The sequence below is a fragment of the Salvelinus sp. IW2-2015 genome, linkage group LG35 (genome assembly GCF_002910315.2).
Source record: "Salvelinus sp. IW2-2015 linkage group LG35, ASM291031v2, whole genome shotgun sequence".
Taxonomy (NCBI): Eukaryota; Metazoa; Chordata; class Actinopteri; order Salmoniformes; family Salmonidae; genus Salvelinus; species Salvelinus sp. IW2-2015.
In genome coordinates this window covers 20,818,524-20,837,424 of record NC_036874.1, presented here as the reverse complement: position 1 = coordinate 20,837,424, position 18,901 = coordinate 20,818,524, and the positions used below count along the sequence as shown (strand labels likewise).

At 46.4% G+C, this 18,901-nt stretch overlaps 1 pseudogene; it reads left to right on the top strand.

Moving 5' to 3' along the window:
• The first annotated feature begins 3,356 nt into the window (after positions 1-3,356).
• LOC111958872 (AT-rich interactive domain-containing protein 1A-like) overlaps positions 3,357-18,901 on the top strand; it is a 20,838-nt pseudogene continuing 5,293 nt past the window's right edge.

The window sequence follows — 18,901 nt, the reverse complement described above, 5'->3', positions numbered from 1 at the left end:
GAAGTGAGCATAGAAGTAATTTAGCTTGTCTGGTATACAAATCTAGAAGATGTTTTATTGTCATATACACCGAATAGGTGCAGTGAAATGTGTTGTTTTACAGGATCAGACACAGTATTACGCCAACCCTGGAACAAATTAGGGTTAAGTGCCTTGCTCAAGGGCACATTGGCAGATTTAGTTTTAGAGTACTGGGCAAAGTACCATCATTCATGAAGAGTGTGTTGTCGATGTGCTCTTGTCTGTGAAAGGGTTACTGTTAAATTCCACACTCCTCAAAAAGGCTCATTGCTCCCCGTCCTCTGTCATCTCAGTGAGAGGAATTAGTCGGGCGACTGGTCGTATATATGTTCGGTTCTTTACCTGGATCTCCACTGATCTAACACGACCATTGGTCCCAGGCATGATCTTTAGTGATACGGCCCACCGGCCAGGAGGCTTGAGGCAGCTGAGGGTCCACAATCATTATCACTTGGCCAGTTTCCAGACTGGCCATTTCTCTCCACCATTTCCCTCTGTGCTGTAGGCTTGGTAGGTAATCCCGAATGAATCGGGCCCAGAAATGGTCAGCCAAGATCTGACTGTGTTGCCACCGGCGTCTGCCAACGAGGTTGGTATCAGCATACATGACTTGATGAAGTGATGCATCTCGGCGTCCCATCAAGAGTATATTCGGTGTAACCGGATCGGGGTAAGCGATGTCTGCAGAGAGATATCCCAAGGGTTTGGAGTTCAGTATCCCTTCCACCTCTATCAGGACGGTACGCAAGACCGTTTCAGTGACAGTTTGGTCCCCCGAGGACGACTCGTAAGGCCGTCTTTACAGATTTCTCTCGCTCCCATGTTCCTCCAAAATGAGGAGCTCCTGGAGGGTTAAATTTCAATGAGATTTATTGGTCCATCAGCTGATCCTGGAGGCATGGCTTGGAAGGCTTCCTCCAACCTGGCTTCTCCTGCCTTGAAGTTTGTGCCCCTGTCAGCCAGGATCTCGTAGGGTTTCCCCCGTCGGGAGATAAACCGCCGCAGGGCCATGAGGAAGGCTTCAGTATCCAAACTCTCCAGTAGGTCCAGGTGGACACATCTAGTTGTCAAACACTTGAATAGAATGCCCCAGTGCTTTTCCACTCGACTTCGCTTGATCGTCAAGGGGCCAAAGCAATCTACTCCTGTTGACCAGAAGGGTGGTTTGAGGAGGTGCAAGCGAGCAGGGGGTAAATCTGCCATTTTGGGCACAGTGGCTCCGTCCCGCCATCTCTGACATTCTACACAGGCGTATTGATGCTTACAAATGGCTCCTCATCCTCCAAGTATCCAGTACTTAGGCTGAGGCTACTAGCAGTTTCATAATGTTGGCTCCCTCTTCTGGTTGCGTGAAGGATAAACCTGGGACTGCTGATGAGCTCATTGGGCCTGTCACCTACTGTCCCAGACCCTCCATTGGTGGCAGCCGGAATTGGATGAGAGCCCTCCCACCTGATGTTTGATGACTGGCCTGGCCCAGGCCATGGACGAGAGGAACGATTTGCCATGGTTGGTAATTGGTGGAAAGGCGAAGGAGTGATGCTTTGTCTAGATGAAGGAGGAATGCTAACTTGTGTCACTGGCATAGAGGGCGTTGGCGGAGCAGCCTGTCCCCCGTGCTCCGTGTTGGCTGTTGACCTTGGAGCCTCCGGGGACTGTGTGCCATGCTGTACCAGAGGAGCAGATTGGGAAAGAAAGGCAGACAGGTCAGGTCCATGTGGAGGGGTGGTCAGGTCAACTCCCTGTTCGTTCCTCTCCCTGTTCGTTCACTGAGACCATTCGTGCCTCCTCCAATTCCCTTCTTGCTTGGCGGTGCCGTCGCTGCTGTGCCAGGTCCTTGGCAATGAATTCCCGCTCCTGCAGAGCTCCTGCAGAGCTCTACGGACCTGCACATCCAATAGGTGACATCGTTCGTCAGCCTGTCGTTCCTCCTCAATCTGATGCTCAATTTCATCCAACGCTAGTAGTTTCATCCTCTCTCGTAGGACAGCGGTCTGTGAATCGCTGAGGGCTAGTGAATGGCGGCTGCCATGGCCACTTCCAAAGGGGTATCCACTGGTCGAACTCTCACTCTGTCTAGAGTGCCTCAACGATTTCCCTCAGCAATCCAGTTCATTAAGAAGTCAATAGGAATCATCCTTGAGTCATTTAGGCTCGTAACTATTTATCATAATCATGAGAAGAATAATACAAACAGTGATCGGTTATTCAATCTATAATCCCCATTTAGATTGATATCAGAATCGATCAGTTCAGCAAACAATGACGTTTCATATTTCACCCTTTCAAGTGTCTTAATATGTACATGTAATTTCATTACATATTAACCATATATCAATGGCATAATTGGCCTCTGATGATCTGTAGGGCCGTGATCATTGCCCATTCACATTACAACAATAGGTTTGAAGCGTGCTCTCCAAGCCCCGCTCCACGGTAATAACTATAAACAATAACTGATGGCCCACTCTCCCGATCGCAACAGATAGTTCAGATGAAAGGTAACAGATTCGGTGGACTTACGTGGATTCATGGGACGCACAGAATGGATTAGACGGAGTTAAGGAAGAGAAAGCAGTGAGATCGGCGATGGCGATTTCCTCCTTTTACGGAGTTGAGAGCTGTCGGACATTTCCACCTGACCTAATTAAAGCGCCCCTGGCCCAGCTGAGCAAGTGGCCAAGCATTAAAGGATTCTTCCACCAACTCCATGGGCCTTTTCTACAGTTACAGAGTAGCACTTCTGTCGAGAATTCCCTAGTGTGTGTAGTGTCATAGAGTGGCACCTCCTTCCTCAGCACACTCCAGACAATGTGTGTGTTTACGTGTGTATGTGTAACGGATGTGAAATGGCTAGCTAGTTAGCGGGTACGCGCTAATAGCGTTTCAATCGGTTACGTCACTTGCTCTGAGACTTGAAGTAGGGTTTCCCCTTGCTCTGCAAGGGCCGCGGCTTTTGTGGAGCGATGGGTAACGATGCTTCGTGGGCGACCGTTGTTGATGTGTGCAGAGGGTCCCTGGTTCACGCCCGTGTCGGGGCGAGGGGACGGTCTAAAGTTATACTGTTACATATGTGATGGTCTGGGACTGATCATCACTCTCAGGCTATGAGTGGGTGTGCCAGGGAGAATGTGAGGTTGAGTTGTGAATGTTTATACATGTGAGTGTGCCTCCTGACTGGCACTTACTGCCTTTTCCCTTAGCGCCCCCTGTACAACTGTGTTTGTGTATGGGGGAACTGTAGATTAACCTCACATTGATCAGAATATGGCTTAAATGCAACAACACATTACCCCCCCCCCCCCCCCTCCCCTCTTAAGAAATTGTGATACACTCAAAGTACAAGATCTAAAATGTTAATAAAAATGTGTTTTACATTTGACTCTGAGTAACTATTGATATGAGTGGGATTCCCCTCAGGGCAAGGTCAGGGTTGGCAAGCCAGCGTAGTTCAATGTTGGTGGCTGAGAAAGCTGTGTTCACTGCCCATCCCCCACACTCACAAGAGGAGCGTTTCTGCTAGCGCTGCTGCCGTTAGGAAAGAGAGACAGACCGAGAGGGGGTGGGTAGCGAATTAGTGTGAGGGTGCATTAGTAGTCTCGTTCTGGCTAAGTTTTCCCTGTAAAATTCTGAGCTAATATCAATTTTAGGCCCCAACTGGGTTTTGATATTTAGAACATGCTAACATGACCAGATTGTAGCTGATTTGTGTGACAACCTTATTTTTTGTTTCACTTCCTCATTCATTCTGGCGACCTCATCACATAGTATGCACTCCGCACACGATGACACATCGACACTGGTGAAATGCTACCCCTCAGTCCTGGCCCAGAGCAGGAGTCTTTCAACCAAACAATATTCATTGATCGTGGATACATCACAATGAAATAATGTATCTAATAGTTATTATTCACACTTCCAAATCATGAAACATGACCACTCAATCATCAGTTGCCTGCTTGACTGTCGCATGTTGAATTGTTCAAAAACAGTCGATAGAATGGAACAAAGCAACGATTAATGTTTTGAGAATCGTTGCATTTAAAACCCAAACACCACTTTATGAATGCAACCACTCTTGTGCCCTTATGCAATGTGAAAATGAACGAATCCACTCCGTGTTCCCACCTAGCTCAAATCCGTACTTTACTTCTGTCTGTACGGCTTAGTAAAATGGCTGTATCTCGCGGAGCCTCGTGCTGGTTCGCTCCGTTCCTTGCCTCTATTCTCGCTCACTAATAGAACCCCCGGAATATATGTCTGTTTATGCATCCCTGAGGTTTATTATTACGTGTCCAATTATTTTCACATCGGAATCAGGAGACAAAACCGGATTCGGTCCGGTGAAAGGGGTGGGAATGAGTCGGGACAAGGATAAATGGTTATAAACAATTATTTATATTCAATGCTAGCGTTTGATTGTGACTGACTCGCCGAGAGAGGGGGGTATTATGGCCGCTCAGGTCGCCAGCGCCGCCACTCTCAACACAAGTCCGCCTTCCGAACTAAAGAAACCGGATCGAGACCCAAATGAGGATTCTATACTGGGGGAAAAGCAGCAGGAAAACAAGCAGTCGGGATTAGAGCGCGGATCTCCGGGCCGGGGGGATCTGCAGGACGGGGCCGATGTTGGAAATGCAGGGGGAGGAGGGGAACCTGAGATGAAGAACGGGAACGGGAACCCTTCCAGGACTAATAATAATCAGAATGATTCCATCGGATCCGAGGGGAATAACCATCCCGGGATGGTACACCACCATGGGTCCGGTTTTCCTCCACCTTCTTATGGATACAGTCAACACTACGGCCGGGCCCCTTTTCATCAACATGGCGGACAACAAAGCCCTGGCATGGCAGCTGCTGCAGGTCCAGCCGTGCCGTCGAGTAATATGATGGACCCATATCAACCCAATTCGCACGACCATGGCTTTTCTAATCACCAGTTTAACAATTACAATCCATTCCCGAACAGAACTCCCCATTCTGGCCAAGGATACGGCATGAACCCCTCACGTAATACCCAGGCTCCGGCAGCTGGGGGACAGCCAGCTAACGTTAAACAGCAACCAGCAGGAGGACCCACAGCAATGGCTGCATCTTACAACAACCAGAGATATAATATGGGGAATCCACAGCCAACGTCTACCCCAACTCTCAACCAGCTACTAACTTCTCCAAGCTCCACGCGTATATATCCAAATTACCCATCTAGTGAATATAGTAATCAGGAAGGCGCTAGTAAGGGACCAACAGACACGGGCAGTAGCGGTCAGTATGGAGGGGGGAATCCGGGTTGGCAACAAAGGACCCATCATCCGCCGCCTATGAGCCCTGGAAGTACAGGGCAACCCCTAGGTAGAAGCCAGGTAAAGGCCAATGTTCCACCGAATCTTTATTGCTGTACATTTGGTGTAATCTTATGTATGTAGTTCATAAACGTAGCAGGCCAGCCATTGTTGCTTGCCAGTTTGCTTGCGAAGACACTCTAAAATGGCTGCCTCTCGTTTTTCCAACACCACCTCATTAAACAGTATTTATTTAGTTGGTATGAAATGTATCACTTGCAGGCAACTGTTCTTCGGTAATCCTCCTTATGAAATCAAACTTCGAACGTTCAGAAAATGGAGGCCCGAATCTCGAAAGAGGTGAAAAAGCTCTAAAGGCCTATATTCATTACTCTGACTTGTTTCTCGGCAGGGCGGTATACAACGTAATTAAACAGTTATTCCATAATATGGGTATTTCTTATAGTTTGTACTGGTAACGTCAGTCGTTTCGGAGTACAATTTAATGCTTATGAATAGACTATACATTTTTATGTCGGCAAGTCTGTTTTGATCATTATGGAAATTGTGAAGGAAATGCACAACACTTGCAAGCCCAGACCACTGATGTTGCCTAGACTCAAGTGTTCGTGTGTGTTTGAAAGTGATTTGAGGTGGACTGCACAAGTAACTAAATGATGTAAAATGCTACATTTTAATCAACACACACTGGCCTATGTATTTATGAAACGGTGTCATTTGGCGCCTCTGTTGCCAGGAACTGCTTCCCCCACCACATTCTGCTTGTAAACATTGGCCTAGTGATTTGTGTGACTGACTGCAGATTGCTTTTCTCTGGGATTTGAATTGTGGAGGTAAAAATCCTGCTGTCAAACCCAGTTGACAGTTGGTCTTGGTTTGACATGCTAGCTGAGATCTGATTGGCTCCTCACCCTTCGCTCTTGGCCATTTATAATTGAATATGCTGTAAAGCAACAACAGTTTCTGATAAGTGCACACCACAAATCATGATTGCTCATACTATACACATTTTGGGCAATTTCTCTAAATTACTACTTTGCAATCATCTGTTTCCCACACTTATGACATGCCTGTTTGCACTATTCCACATGCATTCTATAGTAAGGAGAGATGGTCAGAGTTTGGCCCATTGACCAAGTATTTCACGTTAACCTTTGTCAATCCAGTTTGATATTGTGATCCACTGTTTATTTTTTTTTATACATGGTATAGCCTAACCCATACCTGTTGAATTTCTATATTCATTAACAACCGCAACCGCGACCAACATGGCAAATAGAAGAGTTTGCGGAACTCGGTAGCCTACATGTATAAGTACGGAACAGTATTTGCACCATCCTATAAAGAAAGGCAGATAAATGGCCATAGTGCGTGCTTAACAATGAGGGTAAAGATACTATCTCCTCTCATTTTGGGTCAAAGTAAAATGACAAGATAAATCACCCAAGTTAATAATTTATTTTACTGTCATTTTAAATCGTTTTTGTATCTGCACCATGCATTTATAAGCTACAAATCTTAAACTAAGCAAATGTTCTTAGTGGTTGAGATGTGTACAGTCGATGCCAGATGAGCAATCCATCACAAACAATCCATATCACAAAAATTTAAAAATTTATCATGATAACAATTTGAAGGACCATGAGACCATGTGGGTGTGATATGAAATTGAAAGAAAAACATTGCTAAATTAACATTATTTGACAAGTTCAGGTTGCACCGACTCTATTTTGACAGGGGTTTTTCACATTTGGAAGCAACTGAATTTGACCCATGTAGGCCAGGGTTTCCCAAACTCGGTCCTGGGGCACCCCTGTGTGCACATTTTAGCCCTTGCACTACACAGCTGATTTCAAATAATCAGCTTGATGGTGAGTTGGTTATTTGAATCAGCTGTGTAGTGTTTGGGCAAAAACCAAAACGTCCATCCAGGGGGGGCCCTAGGACCAAGTTTGGGAAACCCTTATGTAGGCTACAACAAGAACTTGCTGCAGTACCTGAGAACACAATCTGGAGCAATCATATTTGGGTGACCACTGTAAATATCATGGAAAGCTGAAATCTGCTCTGACGACCTATCTACCCATGAATATCACCCAGAACTAACCAACTGTCATGAAATGTATGTACATACTTCGAGACTACAGTGTGGCCAATCTGATGTATGCTCAGCTGTCTTTGCTTACATGCCATAGCTCACTAGCATATTAAAGCAGTAATACTCATGCACCTTTACTTTTCCCTAAAAAACTTCTACCTGACAATGTTTTGGTCATCAATAGGATCTTTGTTAGGTTGGTGATGGTAATGCATGCCAATGTTAATGTGTTAGGGAGACATCATCCACTATGTCCCATTTGATGGGTTCATCTATCAATGACATACAGATGTATTCCTGAGGCAAGGTTAGGTCTACATCCTGTGGCATTGCTGTGTGTTGACCCTGCATAGCGAGGTGAACATGAGCCGTGTGTGTGAGACATGAGTAGCTGCTGTATCTCATGTGCCACTCTGTCTCTCTGTGTGTGACTAAGAATTCTTTCTAACCCCCCTTGGCCAATCACAGAGACAGTCCAGCCGCCTCTCCCCCACCTAGGGAGTCTCCACTCTGTCTTATGCAGATTAGCCATGTGCTGCTTTTATTTATTTCAATTAATTATCTGGAAGCTGGGAAATGTCAAGAAAGGCTTTTTGCCCTCCATTTCTAAAGGCCTTTGTTTAGCAGTGACGTGCCAGAGCTGTCTCAAGTCTCAGAGCAGTGTGCATTGACAAGGGTACAGATAAAGAAACAAAGCCAATAAGAATCCACTGTGGTAATAAATGAATGCTTATGTTTTCATTAGCTTGTCCATTTGTTGTTATTAACGTTATCAACATGGAATATTTTGACGACTCTTGTTTAGGTTGTTTTGAGTTGAGCAAGATAAACTGATAGACCTAAGGGTTAGTGATTTACATAGAGTGAAATTAAAATGTTGAGATGGAGGCCTAGAGATTTAAGAAAACTTTCTCCATTGAGACGATACCTGACTCATAGTTGTGTTCGCATCATAACACAGTATATTGAGTAGGCTCCTCCTTCCATTTCTGATGTCATTCATTCAGAGCCAGAATTGCCCCCCCCCCCCCCGAAGGGAAACCGGCTTGCAAGCCAAACAGGACCACAGCTGGGATGTGTTTAAGATTGGGCAGACTGCCCTCCATTTGAGATGAGATATATATATATATTTATTTATTTATAGCTCTGACATCCGTAAATATGGCACAAAAAAGGTTAAAGTCAGGTTAATGACCGTGGGAAATGTGAAGGAAAAAAACTCCTCGTTCCCTTTGCTCTAGTAATGCTCTCACGTGTTCTATGGACTTCCCCTTTGTCATGTTTTTAGTTTTTGTGCCTATCTGGATGGGAAAATGCATACCTATAGCTCTTGCTGTGTTGGGAAGCTTGAAATGTGTGAGTTGGCTTGCATGTGAGACCCCTGCTAGATAATTAAAGTGCCTATAATCTATAGTATAGTCATCTGCCTGTATCCAAGTCTTTTGTGATCTATGGTACATCCGGTCAACCGCACTTCTCAGTATTTTTTAAAATAGTGTTCATGTTATGAAGTGTTGTTCATGTATTGCATCTTTGTTTCTGCTCCACAGCCTCCAGGTGCAATGGATCCGATGGCTAAAATGAGAGGCCAGACGTACGGAGGGGGCAGTCCATACTCCCAACAACCTGGGCAGGGGCCACCACCAGGAGCCCAGCAAGGTCACGCATACCCGGGCCAAGGCTACGGTCCCCTTGGCTCCCAGAGATACCCGGTGGTCATGCAGGGCCGCACCCCTGGGGCTATGGGGGGCATGCAGTACGGGCAGCAGGTCAGTGGTGTCATAAAGCTGAATTATTCCTATATTCTCTCACACCAGAATCAGCCCTCCTCTTCACACACTACTATATGGATTGCTTGTCATATGCCTAACCATTTTCTTGTTTTCTAACTTTCGTCTGTATTTGTGTATAGATGTCGTCTTATGGGCAGCAGGGACCAGGAGGCTATGGGCCTCAGGGCCAAGGGCCCTACTACGGCCAACAGGGCCAGGCTTTACACCCAGGCCAGCAGCAAGGGCCCTACCCCCAGGCACCTCTGGGACAGCAGGGTGGTCAGACACCCTACGCTCAGCAGTCCCACCCTCCACAGACGTCAGCCTCACATGCCCAGGGTGGGCCGCTCTATCCGCAGCCCCACATGCCCCCCCAGTCCCAGGGACCGCAGCCAGGTCCATCCCAAGGGCCCCCGCAGTCTCAGCCGCCCTACTCCCAGGGTCCAGCCCAGGCTCAGGCCCAGTCTGGTCAGCCTCCTTACCCCCAGCAGCAGGGGCCTCCCAGCCAGCCTCCACAGCAGGCTAGCTCCCAGGTCCCAGCAGGGTCGCAGCCCCAGCTTAGCTATCCACCCACGCAGGGCCCACAGCAGCCCCCCACACAGCAGCAGCAGCAGCAACCCCAGACACCCTCTCAACCCCCTCAGCAACCACCAGGTCACAGCCAGCATCCACAGGGCCAGCCTGCATCCTACTCCCAGAATCCTCCACAACAGCAACAGCAGTCACAGCAATCACCTTACCAACGCTTCCCTCCTCCACCACAGCAGGTACAACTAAGTTTGGTGTGTATGTGTGCGCGCAATTGATGTTTTATGATTGAGGTACCTTTGATATCGTCATTGAACGTTCAGTACCGGTTGCCATACTTGCTCACCAGATGGAATGTATTGTCACTGTGTATTCTCATGTGCGCATATATGTGTATGCTCTTCAATACTGATTGTCTCGTTCTCTCCCCCAGGAGATATCCCAGGACTCGTTCAGTTCCCAGTCTAGCGCCCCTCCCTCCAACCAGCCCAAAAGTGTCTCGGAGGACGTCAGCATGCAAGGCCAGCCGTCCAGCCTACCGGTGAGTCCTCACCCAACCTGTGCAAAGGTATACTATACATCTATAAATCATTATTACATTGTTCTAAAATCATAATGCATTGAAAAACGTTTGCATGATTCCGTGTGACCCATTTTAGACTTAACATAGTAAAACCGTTGTGTGTGCTGTTGTGGTTAATTAATGCTACCCCTGTTTATTGTGTATATCATTTGAGTGTGTGTGTCTGTAGATGTCATTGGGTATGCGTAGCGTGTTTTGTGGACTTGCAGAAATGTTGTCTGGGAGATGAATATTAGTAAATTTGAGCAGAGCTCCGGCCTGGATAACACGAGAGCAAAAGTGACGGTGCACACGCCTAGCTTCTGTGTGAGAGCGTGTATCAGATTCACATGGCAGGGTTACGGCGCGCTGAGTCGGCACACGTCCACCGTAACCATGACAACCCCCTGCTCTAATATGCCCTCTTTTCCTCGACAAGATCAATAACAACAACTGTGTGTGTGTCACATGTCTCCAAACCTAATAGAAAGTGTGCTGTCATGCTTTCTAAAACTGAGGAGATTAAATTGTGCTTGCATCCTGAATGTGCTTCTGTTGTGCTAGTAGACAGAGCTACAGGAAATGCATGGAGTCGTTATCAAGACGTCTCACTGCTAACTGTACAGTCAGCTAATAGCTGTCGTGTCGATTCCATCAGGCCGGCGTATTTCCACAGCGTCTCCTCACCATAGGCCCCGCTGTCTCCTGTCTTGTGTGTCTGCAGGATCTCTCAGGCTCCATCGATGACCTGCCCACGGGCACGGATGGCGCTCTGAGTCCTGGCGTGAGCACTTCAGGTGTGTCAAGCAGCCAGGGCGAGCAGAGCAACCTGGCCCAGTCGCCCTTCTCGCCCCACACCTCTCCCCACCTGCCAGGCATCCGAGGGCCCTCACCGTCACCCGCCGGCTCCCCCGCCAGTGCCACCACCTCCCGCACGGGGCCCCTCTCACCCGCCACAATGCCAGGTGAACACACGTACACAAGAGTGCGCACACATACATGGGTTTTTCTGACATGTACTAGGACACATGCCATTTGTTATACATATACACGATGACAACAATATTAATATAGATTGAAACAATGGAACTACTGCAGCAAAGCACCTTTTAGAACCGTATGATGCTTGGCTGCAGTAGCTCCACTGTTTCAATCTATGGGAATTTTGTTGGATTAACAATATTTAAGGGACACTTAAGTTAACTAAGTAGTGACATTAGTGGCCTTGTTCCTACTTAGACTTGTTATTTACATACTGAGACGACCCTTCTGTTGTTTAGGGACCCAGATGCCCCCTAGACCATCGAGTGTACAGTCTGACGGGAGTCTGCACCCCGCCATGAGCCAGTCTCCGATGGCCCAGGAGAGAGGTGAGTTCACCCTGACTGAGAATCCCCTCACACAGTACTACCCCGCTCTGCAGGGACAACTGACAGTGTGCTGTTTTAAAGAAACTTTGGTTGCACTTTATTTTATGGTACCACTGGTATTTACCTGGTACTTAATTGAACATTTTGTGGTAACAATGGGTACTTTCTGGTACTTCAAATAATATTACATGTAATTGCCATTTTACCATGTACTTTCTAAGTAAATACTGTCTCATTTCTGTACCAAAGCCCTCTGATGTGTTTTATGAGAGATTTCCAGTGTTGGAGGATTAACATCTCTTTCACGCTCTCTTCTCTGACCCTGCCAGGGTTCATACAGAGAAACCCCCAGATGCCCCCATACGGTTCACCACAGTCTGCCTCTCCCCTGTCACCCCGACAGTCCTCTGGAGGCCAGATGCACCCTGGGATGGGACCTTATCAGCAGCAGAACAACTCCATGGTGGGCTATGGACCTCAGGGTGGGCAGTATGGCCCACAAGGTGAGTTCTGTGGGTTACACTGTGCAACAAAGGAGAGGGGCTGGTGGCAATTAGTTAAAGGATCCTTTGGTTTAGTTTTGCTTCAATAGAAGTGAGTTCTATTCTATGTTAAAATTTCAAAATTTGGTACACTTGAAAAAGAACAACTCAGTTGATATACCAAATAGACTTTTAATCATTTTGATCTTTAACATTTTGGTTATCCTCTGACTGCCAATGTATAAATGCATCCCACTTAATTATCTCACCATCCTTTGAAGTTGCTTCTTGTTTGTTCCCTCAGCCAAATCCATGGAATATGTATTTTTGCCTCATAGGAATTCCATCCTATCAGCTCATCCCTCCCTCTTTGAGCCTAGTGCAGCTATTTTTAGCCATGGAGAACAGTCAGCTGACATAGCAGACCCCCCCCCCCCCTGTCAGTAGAGCTGCCACTGTGATGGCAGGCTCATTAGCTCAGTGTGCACAGCTCCACTGCCAGCTCAGTATAGTGCCTTGCACAACTTCAACAGACATTAGCAGTCAAGTACACCTTTCACAATAGAACCCCAAGTTGATTAAATATTTAGTTTGTTGTTTTGCGCTTATAACTAGTCTTCCCAATGTCACCTGAGCAGTGTATTTATTTTTTTACACATTTTTTTACACACTGTTTTTGTTAATTTTATTACAGGTTACCCCCGGCAACCTGGATACAACAACATGCCCAATGCCAACTACCCTGGCATGGGCAACCCCATGAACCCTGGCCCTGGCATGGGCAACCCCATAAACCCCATGTCTGGGCAAGGGGTGCTGCCGTACGCAGGCATCCCCCCTGGTAGAATGCCTGCGGGCCAGATGGGAGTGCGTCCCTATGGCCCTAACATGGGGCCCAACATGCCACCCAATATGGGTAACATGCCACCTCAGGTGGGCTCAGGGATGTGCCCTCCCCCCGGCCTCAACCGAAAGGCCCAGGAGGCTGCAGCTGTAGTCATGCAACACGCTGCTACCAACTCCATACACAGCAGGTACACTATACTCTTTTCTAACCCATATTACACATGTACGGTGCATTTGGAAAGTATTCAGACCCCTTGACTTCTTCCACATTTTGTTACGTTACAGCCTTACATGCTGACCAGACCAGTTGTTGATTTTGTCCACCCACACTAGACGTGATCAGCAGGTTGAAAATCAAAACAAACTGAACCAACAATATTAATTTGGAGACAGGTCCAAAGCATTAAACATTTAAGGCAATTTAGCTAGCTACCTTGCTCTTGCTTGCTAATTTGTCCTGGGATATAAACATTGGGTTGTTATTTTACCTGAAAGACACAAGGTCCTCTACTCCGACAATTAATCCACAGATAAAACCGTAAACCAAATAATTTTTTTCTAGTAATCTCCTTCAGGCTTCTTCTTTGGACTTTATATGGCAGATGGCAATCAACTTTAAGGTGCATTACCACTACCGACTGGAGTGTGGACCTCAGTTCATCTTTCAATCACCCATGTGGGTATATGCTCCTACAAACCGATGGGAGAGGCAGGGCGTCAAGCGTCACAAATAGAACTAAGTTCTATTTTAGCGTCTGGCTACGCGTACGCTCGTTGACGCGCAATGGCGTGGATGCAATGATTGAATAACATATATATATATATGTACATTTATTATGCGACGCGGGCAGTGTGGTCAGCATGTTATTCTAAAATGGGTTAAATTCTTTTTTTCCCTTCATCAATCGACACACAATACCCCATAATGACAAAGCAAAAACTGATTTTTTTAATAGAAATGTTAGCAAATTTATTACAAGAACTGAAATATCACATTTACATAAGTATTCAGACTTTTTACTTAGTACTTTGTTGAAGCACCTTTGGCAGCGTTTACAGCCTCGAGTCTTCTTGGGTATGACGCTACAAGCTTGGCACACCCGTATTTGGGGAGTTTCTCCATTCTCTGAAGATCCTCTCAAGCTCTGTCAGGTTGGATGGGGAGCGTCGCTGCACAGCTATTTTCAGGTTTCACCAGAGATGTTCGATCGGGTTCAAGTCCAGGCTCTGGCTGAGCCACTCAAGGACATTCAGAGACTTGTCCCGAAGCCACGCCTGCTTTGTCTTGGCTGTGTGCTTAGGGTCGTTGTCCTGTTGGAAGGTGAACCTTTGTCTGAGGTCCTGAGCGCTCTGGAGAACGTTTTCATTAAGGATCTATCTGTACTTTGCTCCGTTTATCTTTCCCTCGATCCTGACTAGCCTCCCAGTCCCTGCCGCTGAAAAACGTCCCCACAGCATGATTCTTCCACCACCATGCTTCACCGTAGTGATGATGCAAGGTTTCCTCCAGACGTGACGCTTGGCATTCAGGCCAAAGAGTTCAATCTTGGTTTCATCAGACCAGAGAATCTTGTTTCTCATGGACTGAGAGCCTTTTGGCAAACTCCAAGAGGGCTCTCGTGCCTTTTACTGAGAAGTGTCTTCTGTCTGGCCACTGTACCATAAAGGCCTGATTGGTGGAGTGCTGCAGAGATGGTTGTCCTTCTGGAACTCTCAAGCCCTATCAGAGTGACCATTGGGTTCTTGGTCACCTCCCTGACCAAGGCCATTCTCCCCCGATTGTTCAGTTTGACCGGGCTGCAAGCTCTAGGAATAGTCTTGGTGGTTCCAAACTTTAATTTAAGAATTATGGAAGCCACTGTTCTTGGGGACCTTCAATGCTGCAGACTTTTTTTGGTACCCTTCACCAGATCTGTGCCTCGACACAATCCTGTCTCAGAGCTCTACCGACAATTCCTTCGACCTCATGCCTTGGTTTTTGCTTTGACATGCACTGTCAACTGTGGGACCTTATATAGACAGGTGTGTGCCTCCAGTCAATATTTTTTTTAATCATTGTTAATGTGTTGCGTATGCCTTATCTGGTCTTAACTAGTAGATTTTCCTCTACGTTGAAGGTCCAGTGAAGGCAGTGAGAAGAGTGATTAGAGCAACAGGAAATAAACAAAGGAGAGAGCAGATGAGATGAGGACAGACTTACTGAGAGGTAGACAGGCAAAGGCAGACGAGATGATCATCCGGCCGCTGTCACTACGAGGAATACCTGGCTCTCATATTACATCCAAACATGAAATGCATTGGAGAATTCAGATGCAGGTTCAGCATATTTTCCCTCTCTTTAGTCTTCACAGGTGTACAAAGTCACTAGACCTTTTCATATCAAGAACTCAAACAATTCCCCCTTGCAATGGCACTCATAACTCACTCTTTCTTATTTAGTGATATTGTTGCATAACTGATTGATTGTTTTTCAGCATAAGAGTTTAATTTCTCAGCAGGAGAGGAATATTTTTCACTCTGATATCATGCTACATGCTAAAAGTGTGGTTGTCCCTCATCGTTCAGGATGCCTGGCTACCCCAACATGTCCCCTGGCATGATGGGCTCTGGCGCCCCCTATGGCCCTCCCATGAACAACATGCCTGGCATGATGAACGCGCAGGGCGGCCCGCCTTTCCCTATGGGGCCCAACATGGCCAATAACTCCAGTGGTGAGTACTGTAGTCCAATACTGTTGCTCCATGGTGCCCCAGGTATTTCTGATATGGCAGGATGACTTTGGTTGGGACGGTGGTCAGTGGCATAGGTTTGCATTGGGGTGGCTAGTAAGTAAGGCCTGACGCAATTTGTCTGCAGTGTTTTCACAATAGACCTTTTTTTAATCTGAAAGTTCTAGCATAGACGGATAGTGCGGTAGCTAAGTATGAGTTTTGCAAAACAAATATAGTTTTAGTGCAGTGGTTGTTAATCTAAGTCACACTTGAGGAAAGTTTTTGCATTGGTTTCACCAGAGCACTTCCTATCCTGTTTGAAGATAATGTTGGTCAATGAACAATGGCCGCGGTATGAATAAGTTCTATAGGGGAAACTTTGTTGTTAGTCTGTATTCCTCTGAAATTAGAATACAAAAAAATGTCAACTGCCTCTGTTCGTTCAGCAGTTGTTTGTTATATGTCCTGATCCCGAGAATTGTTGTTCAAAAGCCGTTGAACAGTGCTCAACCCCACAATGTACCCTTGTACCTAGGTTTGGCCCCCAGTCCAGAGTTTGGTATGGATGGGAAAATGAATCAGGGCCAGAAGATGAACAACAAAGTGGACGGAACACCGAAAGCAGAACCGACTAAATCCAAGGTGATAAGATAATGGCTTTGTCTGTCCACTTGGGACAATTTTGTTTAAGGGCTTGTGTGTACGTTAAAAGAAACTACGTTATAAACCATATTGTTTGTAAACTGTTAACACACGTGTTACGATCATACTTTTGACATTATTCCATGGTTATTACAGTTGCCAATGAGCTAGCTACTAAAGGGAAATAAGACCAATGGGTTTATAACCCAACCCTTTCCCTCATGACGGCTCTCTTGACGTCCTGTGTTCTCTTGACGCCTTACAGAAGTCGAGCTCTTCCACGACAACCAACGAGAAGATCACGCGTCTGTATGAGCTGGGCCCCGAGCTCGAGAGGAAGATGTGGGTGGACCGCTACCTGGGCTTTATTGAGGAGAAAGCCATGGGCATGACCAATCTGCCTGCTGTGGGCCGCAAGCCCCTAGACCTCTTCAGACTCTACGTCTCGGTCAAGGAGATTGGAGGCTTCGCACAGGTCAGTGTAGGTTTGTGCTGTACTATGCATGCATATACTGTAGTGTGTTTGATCTATGTGTTTCCCTATTGAGACGCCCTCTTGGCCAGGTTTCCCTTATAAAAGAGGTCTTCTGACCTCAATGGGAATTCCTGGATAAATATTGGTTCAATAAATAAGTTTAACACATGCACAAACACACCATGCACAATCTCTTGGTTATTATTTGCTCATCCCCTTCTCTCTGGTCCCTGTTTTAATGTCCCTGTCTTCATGCTCTATGTCCAGGTGAACAAGAACAAGAAGTGGCGGGAGCTGTCCACCAACCTGAACGTTGGCACGTCGAGCAGTGCTGCCAGCTCCCTGAAGAAGCAGTACATCCAGTGTTTGTACGCTTTCGAGTGCAAGATCGAACGCGGGGAGGACCCCCCTCCTGAGATCATCACTGACAACAAGAAGGCCAACCAGGCCAAGGTCCAGCCACCCTCCCCAGGTCAGTGCCAGACGGTTATCCACACTATGCTGGCTCGTAATTACTAGGCATCAAACGAAAGAAAGGGGACTGAAACTGGTTGGTACTACCTGGTCTTGTCCAATATGAAAAGCTCATTTTCGTTGCAAAACTTTACAATTTTTTGCCTTTGTTGATTTGAACAGGGAGTCCCATTGAGACCAAGATCTCTCACAAGGGAGACCTGCATACGCATAATTTACAAAATACAATATAGAAATCTATATTTTTGTAAAAAAATAACAATCACATTCATCAGCAAAGAGGTCCCCAATCAACATTTTGAACTGCCTGAGAGGCACCAGAACATCCAGTTGTAGGGAACTCTGTTCCATACATGGGGTGCAAAGAAAATAAAAGCAGATTTACCTAACTCTGAGGAGACTGAAGAGATTTCCAGAGTTAGCCATCCCTGAGACCCGGTATGGTAACTCATACTTATTATTCGTTATTAACGAAGTTAGGTACGGCGGGAGTTTTTGTTAGAGAACTTTATAAATAAAAAGAAAGCACTGAATCGACCTACTTAAATTCGAAGAGGGCCAGCTTACTTTCTGGTAAAGAATGAACCTGATGCCATAATAAAATGAAGTGCGCTATGTTAAATGCATCTAACGGCTTTAATGAATTGGCAGCTGTATTCATATAGATAATGTTGCCACAGTCTAGTATCGGTAGAAATGTCAATTGAATGACCTGTATAATTAAGCAATAAGGCCTGAGAAGGTGTGGTATATCAGACCATATACCACAGGTATGACAATGATTACTATTTACTGGTCTAATAACATTGGTAACCAGTTTATTATATCAATAAGGCACCTTGGGGGTTTGTGGGATATGGCCTATATACTAAGGCTACACGTTGCGTCGTGCCTAAAAATAGCCCTTGACCGTGGTATATGGCCAATATACCAATGTTACCAATGTTATTAGACCAGTAAATAGTAATCATTGTCATACCTGTGGTATATGGTCTGATATACCACGGCTTTCAGACAATCAGCATTCAGGGCTCAAACCACCCGATGAAAGTCAACTCTCTCTAACTGAAATGCCCCTCTTTTGTTCCGGTAGCTGGGTCAGGTTCTCTCCAGGGCCCTCAGACCCCCCAGTCCACCAGCAGCTCCATGGCCGAGGGCAGCGACCTCAAGCCCCCCACACCCGCCTCCACCCCACACCCCACCCAGATGCCACCCGGGGCCAGGTGAGTTGCAGCGCTTCAATCTCATCCTCTTTGAGTTATCAATTGCATTCAGGAGATTAAATTCTTCAATTGGAATTTTAATTTACTTATTGAATTTAAATGGAACTCACCCCAACTTTGCTATCCGCTTTGAATAACCCCTATTTACTCCCTAAACGTCCTCTATCTTTTAGGAGCAATGTGGCGCTGCAGGACCCATTTGCTGACGGTACTGACCCAGCTTTCCCCAGAAGGAACTCCATGACCCTAACTCTGGCTACCAGTCTGGCATGAGTACCCCAGAGATGCCAGGTCGCATGGGTCCAGGGCCCTACGAGGGTCCAGGGCCTAACAAAGACCCTTTGTGGCCATGCGGAAAGGTGGGTAGAAGAGGCTACAAGAAAGATCCTAA